We start from the raw sequence: 18,826 nt of genomic DNA, 5'->3' as shown, positions 1-18,826 counted from the left end.
GTCTGGCACACACGAGGGTTCCTACCCCCATGTTTGCTGACAACACCCCGCTTCTCTCCAAATCACCTATTGGCCTCCAGAGATTATAGGACCTTTTTGAATCCTTCTATACACATATAGGGAAAACCAAGTTCATGGTCCTGAACCCCTGTCATTCAACCAGACTCAATCCAATGCCCTATTTGGACCGTGTACGCACATTTGATTACATGGGGATCACACTTACAGAGCAGCTAGACTTATTCACTCATATACCCCAGTGTAGGCTCAAATTTGAGCAATGGCTGGGGGAATCTCAAAAATGTCCCAAGGCTCCCAGTTGCATCCTATCTCACCGGCCATTCAGATCTAAACTCACCCGGTCCTAGGTACAGCTCTATATGGTGCATAACTTTGGGGACATAGGGATGTGACCTCACTACTAACAGCGGAAGATTGGTAATGCACCAGTTGACAGGGTTGCCTAGGAGTACTCCCCCACTACCATTAAGCCTGGGTCTTGGGCTTAGACCCATTTCTGAGAAGATAGGACAAAGACTGATACTTTATTGAAAAAGAACCTGGGCCACCCCCAAACAGTGCTCTTATTGTCTGCGCTTAAAAGGAATATTGCATATTTCTGGCTCATGTAACATACCCTGGCTACGATTGGGTGCAAGTGTATCTAGAGCAATGCAGAGAAGGCTGATGTTATTCCCAAGACAATCATTAATTCACAGTACTTACACCACAAAGACAAATCATTATATTCTCAGACAAAGCTCAGATCTCTATCAGATGCCTTTCTTACAGTGAAGGACACCTTTTTTAAAGAACAATTCTTGGACCAGATAGAGCGTGCTACAATCAGGAGGATGTTCTTGCAATTCCGCTATGTTATTTTGCCCATTTGTTCTTTCACATTCAACTAGGCATGTGGCTCCAAGGTGGAGAATTGTCAGTGTCCCTCATGTGGCTACCCCAGAGAAACATCTGTACATGTCTAATTTCTTTTCCCAGCCTACCAGAGTAGAAGGAAAATCTGGATACTACCCTTGTGCCGCAATCTGGGTGTTAGAGAACATAATTCTGAAATATGACTCTAGCTAATTAATGGCCTTAATATTCTGCTGTTTCGTGATGGCAGTATGGAGAGTTAGTCAAAAGCTTTGCACCTCCCCAGAGACTTAATGTACCCGATTCACAGAACTGACTTAAGACAAAATCCTAAACTTACTACTTTTGGTATTCACAGAAGTTAGGATTTTGTCTTAAGTTTGTCTTAAGACAGACTTAAGACAAAATCCTAACTTAAGTCTGTCTTAAGTCTGTCTTAAGACAAACTTAAGACAAAATCCTAACTTCTGTGAATACCAAAAGTAGTAAGTTTAGGATTTTGTCTTAAGTTAGTTCTGTGAATCGGGCCCAAGGTACCTCCACTGTACATATTGCATGAAATTTGCCTTAATGTTCCTGCATGCCGTCATTGGGCCAATCAATCCTTTTGAGACTCTCATGGACTCTGTATGATTTTATAAGGTTTTACAATATGTATTTTCTGTTTTTATATTGTCTTTTATAATTTGTTTTATATCGATAACTGATTCTTACTGTCAATGTGTTTTTATGTATGTTCTTTTATGGCATTGTTTTCGAAATAAAACTTACCTGACTGAGTTCAAACTGTCCAGCCATTATGGCTGAGATGCCCGCCACCCCCTCTCAACACAATCCCCAAGGATGGGAAACCGGAAACAGTTCTGAACTTTTGGAAGACGGGAGGGAGTGACCCTCCCGGCCGTATTTATTAAAATATGAAACAAAATTAAAACATTAAAATAACAGTTTCATATTATGTACAATTTCATTACCACATTGTGATGTTTGGCTAACCTTAACATATTCTCTAATACAAAGGTTCTCCTAGCCGAACTAACATCCTACAAAACATTTAACTTGAAATTTTGAAATTGTACATCCTAACGTTTAAGGGCCAACGGCAAGGTCGTAACCGGTGTCAAGATCCCTAAACCAGAAATATCCCCCTCACTTGTGAGGGGCGACCGCACAGAGGTGTACCTCAAGTGCAACTACCAATGGCCACCTCCCTCGAGCGCTCCCATCCGTAATGGGTGACGCCCACTCATAGGGATCTTCCAATTAGTGCTCACCGATCATGACCTTACCGCCCGACCAAAATAAATACGACAATTCTAAACTAAAATGACTAATTTACTTAAAAGGCAGTAACACAACAACTTTATTAAAAGCATGCTACTGATCAACACTAGAGCAGGATTACTTCATTCGCAAAAACATACCACAAATTGACCATTCTTTTTGCATATTCAAAGTTATCACGATAATAATCCGAACCTGCAAACAAAATTAGAGTTACCACATCAAACTTTATTCAAAACCACTTGCTGTCCTCAGGGGCTGGTGGGTGGGTCAAAATTGGCTCTTCGTTCCGTCTCGAGCTCACGTGCAGCGAGGTGCTGCAGCTTCAGAGCACAGGAACAAGAGGATGCTTCCTTGGCTTGTTGCTCCTTTTATCCGTCTTCAGGGCGGGCGTAAACCCGCCCCTGCCTGCCCCAAGGGCGTGGCCGGCCGCGTCAGTGTCTAGGCCAGCCCACTCTAGGGCGGGAAAAAGGCGCGCCCCGGCTACGCCGCTTCGGGCATACCAGCCGAGACTCGCCTCCCGCCCAAGATGGCTTCCCGGGGGGATCGTGGTACTCCGCCATACGTTCGGGGGGACCGAATGGTCGCCCCTTTCCATAATTCTTTTTTTAACTAATTATAGATAGTCAGCAGATACCGTTATTGCACGTTGGAGTACAATAAAAATAGCCGACAAAATACAGAAAATAACTAATTGCATAAATCCAGTTTTTATATTGCTCGCCAGTTCTCACTGTCTCAAGCATAGATAGGAAATATCAAGCTGGGCCCTGTTAAGAGAGCTTAACTTCTGATCTTAATCTTTCGGTCAGTCTCTTTCCCTACCAGCTTCTTCAGTTATGGTTTTACTTGTCATCACATCAGCATTTAAATATTTCCACTTAATATTTTGGTACATATTTTATTAATTGGCACTGGCAGATTATGTCACATTATGTGCATTTCATGCAGTATTAAATAGAAGGATTTGGCGCAAATCTCACCGATTCAAAAGACCAAGATGGCAGAGATATCTGTTTAGAAAGTAAACAATGAGGTTTTTGTATTGGTGGTTCAGAAGGCCTATTGTGCTTTCCTGTTCAGATGGGTGGAGGCAGGCTTTCAATGAAGGTTTTTATAAACAAAATCAATTTATAAATGATCAAACCTCTAGACAATAAAATGTAACAACTTTTCCGGATATTTCCGATTCAGAAAGTGAAGGGTCTTCTCATCAATATGAATCAAATGAAACATACAATTCTTTTAATTCTAACAAAAACACTCTCCAGTCATTTTAGGTCACCGAGGGACACGCAGGGGAAGATAGAGAGTCAGGTTCCAACCATCACTTCAACCCAGAGGGAACTATCAGGGACATCATTACCAACCGGATCCTCAATATCTATTAGAGACCAGGAACCGAAAATATTGAAAACACGGAATGTAATCCCTATTTTCAATTTGTCATCACAACAACTTGAACCTCCTTGTATGAATCTTCTCTCTAAAGGTCTTTCCTATGTACCCCATTTCTTTGTCAACAAATTTGAACTTTTCCAAGATATATTCTCTTTTTTTCACAAAATTAGATTAAAGAAATTAATCGAATCTAATGAACGAGCAGATAGTAACGGTTCCATAGTAAATAGTATAGCTTTACCCTCTACCTTTACACCCACATTAGAACAACTAGGACTGGAAGTATCCACATTTGAACATGTAGTCCTTAAACAATTAGAGCTATGCTTAGGATTTATACCCAAAACCACATATAATCTAGATAAGGAAGATTTTTTAGCCATGAAAAGTATGACAAAAAACAAGTCACTGACAATAAAATGTTGCGACAAAGGAGGGGGCATTGTAGTTTTAAATATGGAAGATTATGAACACAAAATGTTGAATATGCTTGAAGCTGTCATTTTGGCTATTTACCACTGCTGTCCCTTGATTCCATGACGGGGTTTGGACTTCGCCACGACTCCTCCAACACGCATGTGACCTGAAAATTTTACTTCTGCTCCACTGGGATACGGGAGCACTTATCCTGGTACTGGCGATATGGGTAGGTGATATACCGCGGTCCCCTGCTGGACATGTAAGTATTTGACAAGCCTATTTGATGCGGTCCGCTCCCGTGACTCTTTGCACTTTGAGCGCTGTCGGCTTGTTGAAGGACTTTGTACTTTTTCCTCTTTCCGAACCTCGGCTCCCGGAGGGGCTGGCTGGATATCGGGCAGGGTGACTACTGGCTTCCTTCCACGTTTATCCGCAGAGTGGTTTGCTAACCATGTACGTTGCCTACAGGTTTTCGGTGTAGGGAACAGGTGGGGCTCACTTCGTAACTACTGCCCACTTACTGTGACGAAAGGATAGACAAGGCAATCATTAGCTTTGCCTCTGGCTTGCATAATTTGTGCATCTTATATTTGTTTGCTTTTCAATGTTTTCTTTCAAGACATGACTTATTAATTTGTCTTAATATTCACTGTACCAGATGAGGCACCATTTCTTAATGAGGGAGGTGAGTCCTATCACAATAGACTCTCCCCTTTTCGATTTTATACTAGACAAGTGTTGCGATAGAATGGTAACACCACATTTACAGCTTATTAAGGTTGCCTACTGTCATTTTGGCGATTTACCACTGCTGGTACTTGATTGCTGTCACCGGTTTCCAGTTTCTGATTATAGACTCATCTGTTTTAACTGTTTTTAACATGCATTTGGGTCGGCCATTGCCCCGAACCAAAATCACATATTGATTATATATTGGAACTCTGCCTAGTTTGCCAATAATTTCTCTGACTTACGCTAAGAGATCTCCAGGAGGTTGGTTGTGTACAACATGTAATATCTACAGTGATGTTCCCGATACCTGACTGGAAAACTTATCGCACTCCTTTTTATTTCCTTTTTACTGTTTTCCCAGGTCACCGAATAGCACTACTGGAGAGATATGGTAGTGTTCCCATTGGTAGTTAGCTATTAGCTGCACCATTGAGTGTAGATAAATTAAGCTTACACATTATTAGGTCCTGAAGAATTGCCACAGTATTGAGTAACCATAGGGCATGAAACCTGTGGACCCTCACGAGATGAGCATAGCTTCAACTGAACCCTCACGTCAGCGGAGCTGCCTCTCTAAACGTTTTTAATAAGGTAGATTACCAACCTGAATAAAAATATTAACTGGAATATCTAACCTTTTCTAACACACTCACGGCACTTCACTGTGTCTACACTTTCACGGGCCACACCCCCCACTTCAACATATGGCTTAAGGAACAAAAGATCCCTGAAAAAGAGCCCCTTCGCAGGTGCCCGTCGGGTTTTGCACCGCCGACCTGACGAGGATCCGGTCCAAATGATGAAGCATGACATCTAGCTTGCTGGGTGGGTGAGGACCCTAGTTCTGCCACAGTGGGATCCCCCCACCCTCCCATGTTTGTGCTCTTAAAACCTTCACACCATCACTATTCCTATTTTGTTGATGGCCCTGCCATTTTTTTATTAACTAGGCATCATCTTTTAGAGGAACAGCATCCACATTTGCTTTATTTATTTGACTGGGTACTGTTGCTGGACCTCTTTAAAAATCCCTCTAGCCCCCTCCTTGAGAAAAAAGCCAGATATATTGATGACATCTTTTTTATCTGGGCTGGTGGGGAGGATACATTGTCTGAATTCTTGCAACAGCTAAACCTTACAGATTTCAATCTAAAGTTCACTGCTCAGAGCAATACTTCTAGATATTATAATTAAAAACCGAATAGGAAGCCTGGAAGTTGACTTGCATGTAAAACCAACTACAACGAATACTTTGTTACATTTTAAAATCTTCCACCCAAGAAGCCAAAAACAAAGCATTCCATTTTATCAGTTTTTAAGAGTTAGACGAAACTACTCTAACCTATCTGATTTTGACAAAAAAGCAGTCCAAATGAAAACCAAATCTTTAAAAAGAGGATATCCCCATAGATTAATAAGAGAGTCTTACAGAAGCGCTAGACTTTATGATAGTGACTACCTACTAAGAACAGAGAGACAGCCTAAACAAAAACTGCTAGTGTGTTTAACTAAACACTCTGCATTGAATCCCAGAGTGAAACACATTATTAACATTAACTGGCATATTTTAAATAGTGATTCTGCCAATACCAACAAACTAGAGAAGCCCCTATACGCATATCGCAGAAAGAAAAATCTGAAAGACATTATGGTGCATTCTAGGTTCGAACATCATAATCTCAATCAACCATTCATTCAGAAATCCTTTAATGGTAACAACCAGGTGCACAAAATGTAAATCTTGCGATTCAATAATACCAGGTGAAACAGTAACCCCCAATGGTTTTAAAATCCAAGCAACCAACATGTGGAATTGCAGAACACAAAACGTGATCTACCTAATTCTCTGCCTATGCCAATTAGGCTATGTGGGAGAAACTTCAAGAGCCATCAAACCAGAATAGCAGAACACCGTTCTGCAATAAACACAAAAAAATGAATGGCCCCATTAGTGAAATATTTTCAGGAATTGCGACACAAATCAAAAGAGATTCAGTGGTGCATCTTAGAAAAGATCAATATTCAAGATGACAATGGTGGCATGAAAGTTGGTAAAAAACGCAAAGTCTTCTGAATATTTTCATTAGACACATTTAAAAATGGCCTAAACAGTGAATAACCATGGGAAAATGTGATTATTTAATTATTTCTAAGTTTCACCTTCAGACCATTTCTAGATTGATGTTCTATGACCACTGATATAATGTTTCATTATACGTAAATGATGAGAGATATATGTGAAAATTAATTGTAAACTATTGGAACAACATTTTCATGTTATTATATAATATATTCCCACAAAAAGTTCCTAGTGTTATTTTTAACAGATACAGAGATTTAGAATGTTCAAATTATATTTAACAATTTGCCCAGGTATTCTCAGCCCTGTTACATATAATTCTTAAAGAATGATATTTCTCTACTCTCCCTTCTGATAATAGACACACCAAATACTATAGGTTGTAAATAAACCAGATGAGAATTCCATGCAGAGCTTTTTATTTTTATTTTAAAAAAGTATTTCATTTCATTTTCTCATTTAATAATAGTTAGGTGAGAGTCCGGCTTTCATCAGTCCAATATAATTGGGCTGTATTATCACGATACACCAGACATGATTAGCATCTACGGTTGTGTAACAATGTAATCAATCAAAACCTGGTTAGTTTCAACCACTGCCTCCAATAGCTCACGCCACGTAGTACGCAGTAGGGATAGCGTCTGACCTTGCATCATGGCGTCATGTTGACATTATACCGGAACCGCGAGAACCGTAATTGTCAGCTCTATTTAAACACCATCAGAATATCCCCTCACAATATTTCATCCTCCGGTGTCAACTTCCACGTTGGTCACTTTTCAGATTGAGGCATCGCATTCAAAGAATACAGAAACTAAGGTGGGCATTACACATAGGACCCTGTTACGCCCTTGCAATACAATATATCCATATTAGAAAGCCCTTCACCAACTGCATTGTTTGAATCTTTAGCTAATTATGTTAGCACGCATGACAACTTCTGTGAGAATATTTATGTTCATATTTTATCAAACTACAAAGTAGTCAGCACCTCTGGTGTATACTGCCACATAAAAAATGATACCTAACAATAAATTTTATGTGATATAGTCGCAATTATTACCAATAAGATTAACTTAAATATCTAAGGTAGGCGTGACCATTTTATGGCAGTCTAAACTGAATTGCCCCAGACAGAGATCTTAGCCATTTATATTAATATGTTGAAAGTAAATAAAACAAGAAATGCCTTATTGTTATTTTTTTCACTATTAGGGAAAATATACCTTTTTCGTACATCCGCCATCCATGCGGAACGCCAACTTGGGCCCATACATGTGTGATCTATATATCATAAATTAGGTAACATTTGGCCATCCCAATCCAATTTGATTCTAATGTTCATTTAATGATGAAGATGATGTAATATAATCCCAGACTCTCCATTTACAGATCCTCATTATGAGACGGAGCGCTACCCTATACCTTTAAGAAACCTTATCTGATCTCCAGAACTTAAATAGTCCTCTTGTTAGCATCATCCTTCCCTCCTTTTACAATACAAAATACAGGCATAATTGGTTATTTTTTTTACATTATTAGTTTCTTTTCTACATCGGACACTTTTAATACTGCCATTTCCTGGCATTTTTCATTCCTGGCCATATTATACAAAGTAAGAATTTTTGAGAACATCCCCTACCACATTGGGCAAGATATAGGGTATACTGTATTGTTTAGTGTCTTCCATCCTTTTCACCACCAATATTACTTTCTTCACCTTCTATAAATCGTTCTCCCTCTTTTTCTTTTTCCCTTCTCCATTTGAAATTGCATTATATGTTTTAGGTCTTGTTCTTTTAAAGAAAGAAGATAAAATGAAGGTATACCTAAGTCAATCAACGTGTTCAGCTCTATATGTGTCAATCAGATGATGTAACTTAAAATAGAGTCTAGACTAAAAAGCTAAGTAACAATAATGTCAATGAGTGTTTAGTATGTTTTTTTAATTTCATGATTTTTGGCTTTTCCTGACGAAGGCGTACTTTACGTCGAAACACGCGTCGAAGGTTAAGTAATTCTGCCACAGAATTGTCCCTTTTTAAAGTGTTTTTTAAGGAAATCTTCTGTAAAATAGGACAATATTACTGTATGTTTGTACAGAATAACATGGTTTTTATACTTTGTGTAATCTAATATGAAAATAATAAAATATTATTTGCAATTTTGTAATTACCTTGTTGTTACATTTAGTTACTCTGACTAGATACATAAACTTAGAAATATATAACTGTTGCCTAGGAAGTTATTTTTCACTGTGTTTCAACCCTTATATGGCCAATGAATACCTAGTGTGGGACCATTCCAGGTAACAATGCTTCCATGGGACGCAATGATGGCTATGCCAGCTTGTGCTTTAGAGGCATGTGGTAACTTAGGATGAATGCTGTTACAGCGGGTGGCAGAACACTGTCTACTAAGCCACTATGATTTCAAAAACATGGCACCCGAATCTTATTCTGTTTTTTTCTCATTAAATATTCGCAAGTGTACGTCACAGGACAAATATTCAGAGATTATTTTTGAGCATGTTTGTACTTATACCTTTTATTTCATTATATGCAATACAAACTTTGTTGAAATCTCTGCATTTTGCGTCATAGATCAGAAATGATTTCACCCCAAGCGTATAGCTAAAATTACTCAGTGGCATATAGCTCATGGGTAGAAGCTACTGACAATCTAGAAGTAAATCCATCCGTGATGTAATGGATGATGTTGACCAGTTTGAATGAATCCAGAAAACAGACATTAGTTAGTAACATTCTATAGTTAACGTAGAGGAGCAGACTTACTCAATGCAAAGCCACATTTTTAAAGAGCAGTGTGTTTACTTCTCAAAAATGTGTGTGTGTGGTTGTGGGGACTTGGGTGTGATAACACACTCACACTGTGGGGACTTTATTGAACTGTGGGGACCTGAACCCAGGTTGCCACAATGAAATGTCTTCTAAATTATATAAAATGACTAATGGAACATTTGTGTCAATTTATCAAACTTTTTTTAAAAATTGCTTTGTTGTGGGGACTTGTGTTTTATTAAGTGTGTTTATATTTCTGCTCAGTTCTGCCCCTGAAGACAGTAGGTGGTGCTGCATACTTTACTCACTGGAAACACATACTAGGAGCAGAAAGGACAGATCTCTGAAAGGAAAAGCTGCATACCCCTGTGTTTATCCAAATATTGTATATGTAAATTAACCATTTGTCTATTTATTAAAATAAAACTTTATTTTACATGAAGCTATTGAATATAGATTTTTTGTGTCTGAAAAAAGTAATTTTATAAACATGGTTAAAAGCTATTTGGGTCAGTTTTAACTCCCAGAATACTTTAATGTTACTGTTGTATCCCTATCTGCAATTAAAGAAAGATGGTGCACTACACTGCAGTAGATTATGAACTGATTTGATAGATGTTTGCAAATAACTTAAAGGCACTCTGTTCCTATTGTTAAATTGTAATGCTTGTGCTAAGAATACAGAGTCTTCATGTTGCTTCACCTTTGTTTATATATTAATATGCACTATGGGATATAGGAGGAATGCTGCCTCAGCCTAACAAGTATTGCTGTGTTGGAACCTCAATGAATACTAATGATTGTGAGTATGCTTAGTTAGACAGTACAGCCATGTGACACATCTGTCCCTGTCTGCATTATGCTTAGCCTGCGGAAGCTAGATTAAGACTAATGCAGGTAACGGAAAACCTTGGCTGAGTATGGAGTCTGGTGCATCCATCTGTGAGTGAGGCGTGGAACTGGCTCTGTGCCTGCTAACCAACAGCCCATAAGGACATTTTTTAAAGGAGGAATTATGATGCGGATTTAACTATGCACACAGTCAGTGCATTATTTTTACTCACAAATTGCTTTTGTAACTATTTCGATGCCAAAATTCAACTTTTCTCCCTGTTTTTGCACTTGAGGATTGCAAACAAATTTATATAGACTCATCCCACAGATAGCTGGTCTGCTGTACAAAGTGATGCATGCATATTCGCTTTTCCCAAGGGTATTTTCACTCTATCTGGCTGTAGGTCCCAATTTACAGAAAGCACCTAAGAGGAGGGAGAAGGGCATCAAGGGCATCAAGGCATGCTCCACTCAGGCATTTCTAAAGCGGACATCAGTGGAAGTAACGCAGCAAGCGATTCCCTGCTGCTTCTGTAGTCATTGTCTTGATGGAAATTGTAAAGTGAAGTAGAAAGTTGGTCAAGGTGGTGTGGGCAGTAGAATCTACCTAAAATAGAGTAGACCATTCACAACATCTCACGTTAGGCCCTCATCAGAGGCAAAGATTGGTATTTTCTGGCTCTATTGGGCCTGGGATGGAGGTTATATAATCTACAGTGGATTACACAGCTGCCTGGTAGAAGTTGGAAGGCAGTCTAATTTGCCTTGGTCACCCTGGCTGATCTTAGGGGATTGTGTAACTTTGCAGAAATAGGTTTGTCCTTAGAGCTAAAATCATCCTAAGTAGGTTCCACTGCGCAAGATACTTGATAGCAGGCAAGCTGCGAGTGCATCCTGGAAGAGCTTTAGGGCGTTAATTTGATCAACTGTGTCATGGTGGCCCGTACCATGCAGGATACCAACATCCCTCATCCTGGGAGGCTGCGGACAGGAACTGTGTCCTATCCAGTAAAGCAGCACAGTGTGCCTGAATAATGAAGAGTGCCTTATGACTGATAATTTTCTTACCTAGTGAAACCTACTTAGGACGATTTTAGCTCTAAGGACAAACTACTTGTCCCAGCATGCAACATTATTGTATGAGCACTGAGCCAGGCCCATGGGGGGGCCGAGAACCAATAAAATGCATGCTAATTATGAAGCTTTATCCTCTGCACGAGTGTTGAGCCTTTGAGAAAGTGGCGCTCCAGCCATGAAACGTGTCAGGCAGTAACAGCCAAAGGGTCTAGGCAAGCTGATAATGTACATTTGAAGAGCTTTAGGGCATTTTTTTGATCATCATATATACATAAATATGAGCCGCAGGAGGTTAGTGTAGGTCACTTTCATTTATTGACGGCATTGCAGGCAGGCGCACATCAAGTAAAGAGCATCTATCATTTACTGAATTTCTATGTTTTTTTAAATGTTAATTTCTAACTATAATATTAATAATAATAGTGGGTACTTGTGTTACTAGCTAGGCCATTCCATAAGTACATGACTAGTAACTGGAATAATTACAGTGCTGCAAACAGAGTGTTTGGTGAATGTATAAGTGCTTAGGTATTGGCTGGATGGCTGATTGGAAAAGTGCATGGGACTAACAGGAGGATTCCTAGACTGCATGGGCAATAACTGGGTATTTACAGCAGTGTATCAATAGTATGTAGCTGGTTAGAGACCTGCATGGATAGTGCATAGAATATTGTAGCTGTACTTGTGTTAGTAGCTAGGCCATTCCATCAGTATGTGACTAGTAACTAGATGATTAGAGGGGATCGTGCTGGGAGTAGTGTTTTAGTGTTTAGGGTAGTGCAATGGTGTTTGGGTAGTGTAGGGGGTTGTGCTGTGGGTACTGTTTTAGGGTTTAGGATAGTGCAGTGGTGTTTGTGTAGTGTAGGAGGTCATGCCAGGAGTAGAGTTTTTAGATTTAGGGTAGCATAGTGATGTTTGTGTAGTGTAGGATGTCATGCTGGGAGTAGTGTTTTAGGATAGTGCAGTGGTGTTTTGTGTAGTGTTTGGGGGTTTGTTCTGGGGTAGAGTTTTAGGGTTTAGGGTAGTGCAGTGGTGTTAGTATAGTGTACAGGGGCATGCAGGGGATAGTGTTTTAGGGTTTAGGGTAGTGAAGTGGTGTTTGTGTAGTTTAGGGGGTCGTCCTGGGGGTAGTGTTTTAGAGATTACAAGAATGAAGTGGTGGTTGGGTAGTGTAAGTGGTCATGGTGGGGGTAGTGTTTTAGTGTTTAGGGTAGTGCAGTGGTGTTTGTGTAGCGTAGGAGGTCATGCTGGGAGTAGTTTTAGTGTTTAGGGTAGTGCTGTGGTGTTTGGGTAGTATAGGGGGTCATGCCGACGGACACGCTCACAGAGCTCGGAGCCAAGGGACTGGCTTCTAAAGGCATAGGCCTGACCTAGTGATGTGGGGAGAGGCAGTGTGAAAGGTGTATCTCACACAGACACAGATGCAGAATATTTTCAGTGGGGCCTCGCACAGGGAGAACTACTGACCCAATGGCTTGTAAAGGGAGAGATGCAAGCTCCCAGACTCAGTCACAAAATGTCTGACAGCTCACAGACCCAGAGCTGCAAGCCAACGCACTGGCTTCTAAAAGCATAACCAAGAACTGGTGATGTGGGGAGAAGAACCATGAAGGGGGTATCTCATGGAGACAGAGCTACCGTATATTTTCAGTGTTGCCTCACAGAGGTAGAACTACTGACTCGATGGCTTGTAAAGGGAGAGATGCAAGCTCCCAGACTGAGTCACAAAATGTCTGACAGCTCGCAGACCCAGAGCTGCAAGCCAACGCCCTGGCTTCTAAAAGCATAACCAAGAACTGGTGATGTGGGGAGAGGAACCGTAAAGGGGGTATCTCACGGAGACAGAGCTACGGTATATTTTCAGTGTTGCCTCACAGAGGTAGAACTACGGACCCGATGGCTTGTAGAGGAAGAGATGCAAGCTGATGGACTAATTCACAAACTGCGTGCCAACACTTCCTAGTTTCCACAGTTCACAGCCAATGAGCCACAAGCTCATAACCCCTCAGTCAATCAGATGTCAGAATTATCAAATATCGATATCTGTAAAATTTGATATTTCTCAAGAACTACTGAACAGATTAACACCATTTAAACAAAAGCGTGCCTCTGGACCAAGACCTTTCTCCCTGCCAAATGTGACGCAATCCGTTCAGCAGTTTGACCTGTAGTGTTATCTAAAGTTTCCAATGGAAATTGCATTGAGAAAACCTGTTTTGAGACCCCTTTTTTTCCTTAGCCCCCCTTTTGACCAACCACCCCCAAACTTTCAGGATAGCAGCTGATCAAAAAAGTTAAACTTTTTGGAAAATTTTGTAAAGATTTGTCAAATGATGACAAAGGTATAAATACATGGAAGGCTCCAGGAGGGGGACCGGGAACCCCCCCCCCCAACAAGAGTGAAGCCCCGGGGTTGCGGGGGCCCGCTATTAGTTTTTAAGAAATGCCCCTGGAACATTGCCCACCCAGGGGCCTCATTAAAATAAAATGCGGGAACACGCGACCCCAGCACAAATTGCGCTGATTCTTTTTTTTTAAATAAATGCTTCCTTTGCCCTGGGGCTCCTTCTGGGACCCCTGAGCAGGCTAGAGAGTCAGGGTGTTTCTACCCGGACCCTTCTCTTGTTTTATATCTTTGTTTCTCTGTTTCCTGGTGACTCGCTTCTACCGAGTCACAAGATGGCTGCCAACACTTCCTGGTTTGGAGTGCTGGCAGCCAATCACAGTGAAGCTCGGGACTTAGACTCCGCCCAGATATAAAACATTTTATTTTTCTAATTTCTCAGCATCTACTGAACGGATTTGCACCATTTAAAAAAAGGTCGCTTTCTAATCCAAGCACTATCTTTTTGGCGAATTTGGGGTAATTCGGTTCAGTAGTTTCGGCTGTAGACTTGTCTAAAGTTTCCTATGGGAAATTTATTTTTTGACTCTTATTTTTTTAATTTCTCAAAAACTACTGAACGGATTTACACCATTTAAAAAAAAGGTCGCTTTCTGATCCAAGCTCTATCTTTTTGCCAAATTTGGGGTAATTCCGTTCAGTAGTTCGGGCTGTAGTCCATCCCAAAATGTCCTATGGAAATTAACATAGGGAAAATGTGTTTTGGGACCCCCCTTTTTTCTCAGCCCCACTTGATGAATCACTCCCAAACCTAGAGGACAGGGGCTGACCAGGATTGACTTTTGTTTTGGAAAATTTCGTGAACATTCATATAACGACCACAAAGTTATTAGCAAATCAATAAATGATTTTCCTATGGAAACTAGGTTCTAAGTATAACTTTATATAACAAAAGGGGAGTGGAGAGAGAACATGTCAACATGGACACACAAGGTGAATTCGATCTCCCCGACTATAATTTCCAACAATGGTGGGGAGAACACTGTGTTCTTTAAATACCCCTCACACACCAAAAGGGCCCTTGGTGTCATGCTTCCTCATTGGGGTCTTCGCATCCCTCTACGGAATGCGGCGTGCTGCTAACCAATGGCTACGTGGAAGCACTGATGTAATCACTATCTGTGGCGCATGAGCGGTGTGAACGGTAAGGTGAGTGGTAGGGTCAGATGTGAATGGGCATGTGAATATTAATAAATACCTCGCATGTGAGGGCTAAAAAGATTTTTAATATACCTCCGTGCAGGTATTGCTAAAAAAAGGTGTGGTGGAAGCTTTTGTATTCAATGTACATATCTCCAGTGTGCGTCGACATGTTTCGAAGCGTAAAGCTTTTTCTTCAGAACAAGGTGCACAGATCCCTACCTTACTCATATTGAACAGTATAGTACCGTTAATACATAGACAATGTTATGTGTAAAAAGTAGAAACTAGCCAAAATGTGCCTATCGTGGTTACTGGCTTCCAAAGTGTTAATTCCTGCAATGAGGACTTTCTACAAAAAGGCCAATGGCATCATGAGCCTACAAAACGGAGGGGACTCAGTGCTAATAGCACTTTCTGAAGCGTTACTACCTTTAACAACCGTCCCATCTGCGGCTCTATCTATACCTACCTACTGGTGACTGCCAGTAGGTAATATATATATATATACATATATGCCAAACAATTCCCACCACTTCCGATCACTTCCGTGTTCCAGCGAAGAAGGAACTCAGAACACCACAGCAATTCAGGCAAGATATTAGTTTATTTGCGTTTCTCGCGCAGCCTGCAACGATGCGTTTCGGGCTTCAAGAGCCCTTGATCACATTCAGCTTGTTACACGTCACTGTTGGTGTGTTACCGCTACAACGCATCTTTTACAACGCGTTCCGTTACAACGCGATTTTTACATCGCAAATACCATTACAATGCATGCCATTACAACGCATGGCATTACATAGCAGATGCTATTACAACGCATGGCATTACATCGTAAGTATTGGTAAGTATTTAATTTTTTTTTTATTTTATTTAATATTTTATAATTGATTTAATTATTATTAATTATTTAAAAATATTTATTTCGTTTTTAAATATTATAAATTAAATATATTAATTTAAGTATTTTTTAAAATAAGTATGAGTATAGGAGTATATGTTTTGGGGTACTGATGTATATGTTTTGGGGTGTTTGGGTATTTTTAGGTTTTAGGGCAGTGTTTGGGTTTTGGGGTACAGGGGTGTTTTTAGGTTTTAGGGCAGGGTTTGGGTTTTGGGGTACAGGGGTGTTTTTAGGTTTTAGGGCAGGGTTTGGGTTTTGGGGTACAGGGGTGTTTTTAGGTTTTAGGGCTGGGTTTGGGTTTTGGGGTACAGGGGTGTTTTTAGGTTTTAGGGCAGGGTTTGGGTTTTGGGGTACAGGGGTGTTTTTAGGTTTTAGGGCAGGGTTTGGGTTTTGGGGTACAGGGGTGTTTTTAGGTTTTAGGGCAGGGTTTGGGTTTTGGGGTACAGGGGTGTTTTTAGGTTTTAGGGCTGGGTTTGGGTTTTGGGGTACAGGGGTGTTTTTAGGTTTTAGGGCAGGGTTTGGGTTTTGGGGTACAGGGGTGTTTTTAGGTTTTAGGGCAGGGTTTGGGTTTTGGGGTGCAGGGGTGTTTTTAGGTTTTAGGGCAGGGTTTGGGTTTTGGGGTACAGGGGTGTTTTTAGGTTTTAGGGCAGGGTTTGGGTTTTGGGGTACAGGGGTGTTTTTAGGTTTTAGGGCAGGGTTTGGGTTTTGGGGTACAGGGGTGTTTTTAGGCTTTAGGGCAGGGTTTGGGTTTTGGGGTACAGGGGTGTTTTTAGGTTTTAGGGCAGTGTTTGGGTTTTGGGGTACAGGGGTGTTTTTAGGTTTTAGGGCAGGGTTTGGGTTTTGGGGTACAGGGGTGTTTTTAGGTTTTAGGGCAGGGTTTGGGTTTTGGGGTACAGGGGTGTTTTTAGGTTTTAGGGCTGGGTTTGTTTTTTGGGGTACAGGGGTATTACGACTTTATATAAATTAAATTAATTAAATTAATTTTATTTAATTTAATTAAAATAATAACTATATTTACAATTATTAATTTCATTGTATTAATAAACGATTATAATTAAATTATATTATTTAAAAATGTTTAATTAATTAAATTCTTTTAATTTTATTAATTTTAATTATATTATGTATTATTTATAACTTAATTAAATGATAATTATATGTATTGTTATTAATTACATTATATTATTTTCTATTTATAAACTTTTTATATATCATTAATTATATTATTTTAAATATATTACATTAATATCAATTTTAATATTAATTAAATTACTATAATTAAATTAATTACTGTTTTAAAAATGTTATATTATTTTTATTATTTTAAATTAATTTAATTAACTTTATTACATTTTTTTTAAAAAAGATATACTTACCTATATTTACGATGTAATGCCATGCGTTGTAAAAGTATCTGCTATGTAATGCCATGCGTTGTAATGGCATGCATTGTAATGGTATTTGCGATGTAAAAAATGCGTTGTAACGGAACGCGTTGTAATACATCGCGTTGTACTGACACCAATCCGTCACTGTTACTTTTTATAACTCTTTTACACATTGTGCACACCCCCTTGTTTCCGTGAGATGCAGGTCATGTGACAAATAAAAAGGAACAACAGACTATCGTGTATCTTGTAATTTGCAAACATAGAAATGACTGCTTAAATGCATTTAGAAATTTCACGGTAAATCGTATAATTCTAATTTCAGCAGACAAAGTTATTAACATCGATAATCTAAATATCATCAGACAGGATCAATCCTTATTTGATATATTTACACAACTATTCTATCAGAATGTGTACTATGATTCAACAATAAATATATTTGCGATAATGTTTGTTATTTATGTACTGCAATTATACTGTTAGATCCTCTTTATTCAGATAATCAAAAAAAGTGCTTGAGTGCTACTTATCTATAGATAGTGCAAGTTTATACTATAAAGTGCTAAATAATGTGCAACTGTGCAAAGATAATAAATATAAAGTATCCTGTGTGCATTTTATATTAACATAGTCAACAATACCACAATTCATAGCAAATTAATAACATATATCTTCATTGATAAAATAGTTTTCTCCAGCCGGATTAAAAACTTCTATTACAAATATACATAAGATATTAAAATATGCCATAAAAAATATATTTTATCAACAATGTTAATATAAAATTGTATTTTTCAGATAGAATCAATAGAGAGATATATACATATATACATACAAGCTCTTATATATATTTTTGTACTAAATATATTTTTGCACTATGATATAGGAAATAAATGTATTTTAAACTATATTTATATCAATGTGTTAACCTATGTATTTAAACAGTGATTTCTCATGTTTGCCTTGTAAATACTGGGATAGAAAGATTACAATTCACCCTAAATGTCATCTTGCGATTTAAAGAAAAGATTTTCTTTATGTTCATTATTCACAGCATAGTCACGTGCAATAGTGCAGCTTTGTAACTGGTCTACAATTGGCGTTGTCATGTGATCCAGCCACTTCGGTGGTGAAACGCGTAATGGCCGATAAAACGCGAAAGCATTTTCTTGCACTAAACCTGGGTCTGTGTCTGCTTGCTGCAAAGCATTTCCTGGTGGCGGCGATCGAGCAGCAATCCGAACATATATATACATATATATATATGTATGTATTACCTACTGACGGTCGCCAGTAGGTAGTTATAGTTAGGATTATTTTCAATAGGGAAATCGCAACATTCTATTGGGAATAACTTTAGCGCCGGTTGAGGAATCTGCCTGCAAATTTCCACAAAATTGCCTCGTGGCGCTCCGGTCCTTGCCTGAAAGTTTGGGGGGGATTCGTGAAGCGGGGGCCGAGAAAAAAGGGGGTTCCCAAAAC

This window comes from Lissotriton vulgaris, chromosome 1_1, assembly GCF_964263255.1.
Source record: "Lissotriton vulgaris chromosome 1_1, aLisVul1.2, whole genome shotgun sequence".
In the NCBI taxonomy this organism is placed as follows: Eukaryota; Metazoa; Chordata; class Amphibia; order Caudata; family Salamandridae; genus Lissotriton; species Lissotriton vulgaris.
The sequence above is the reverse complement of the archived record's forward strand: the minus strand, read 5'-3'. Positions refer to the sequence as shown.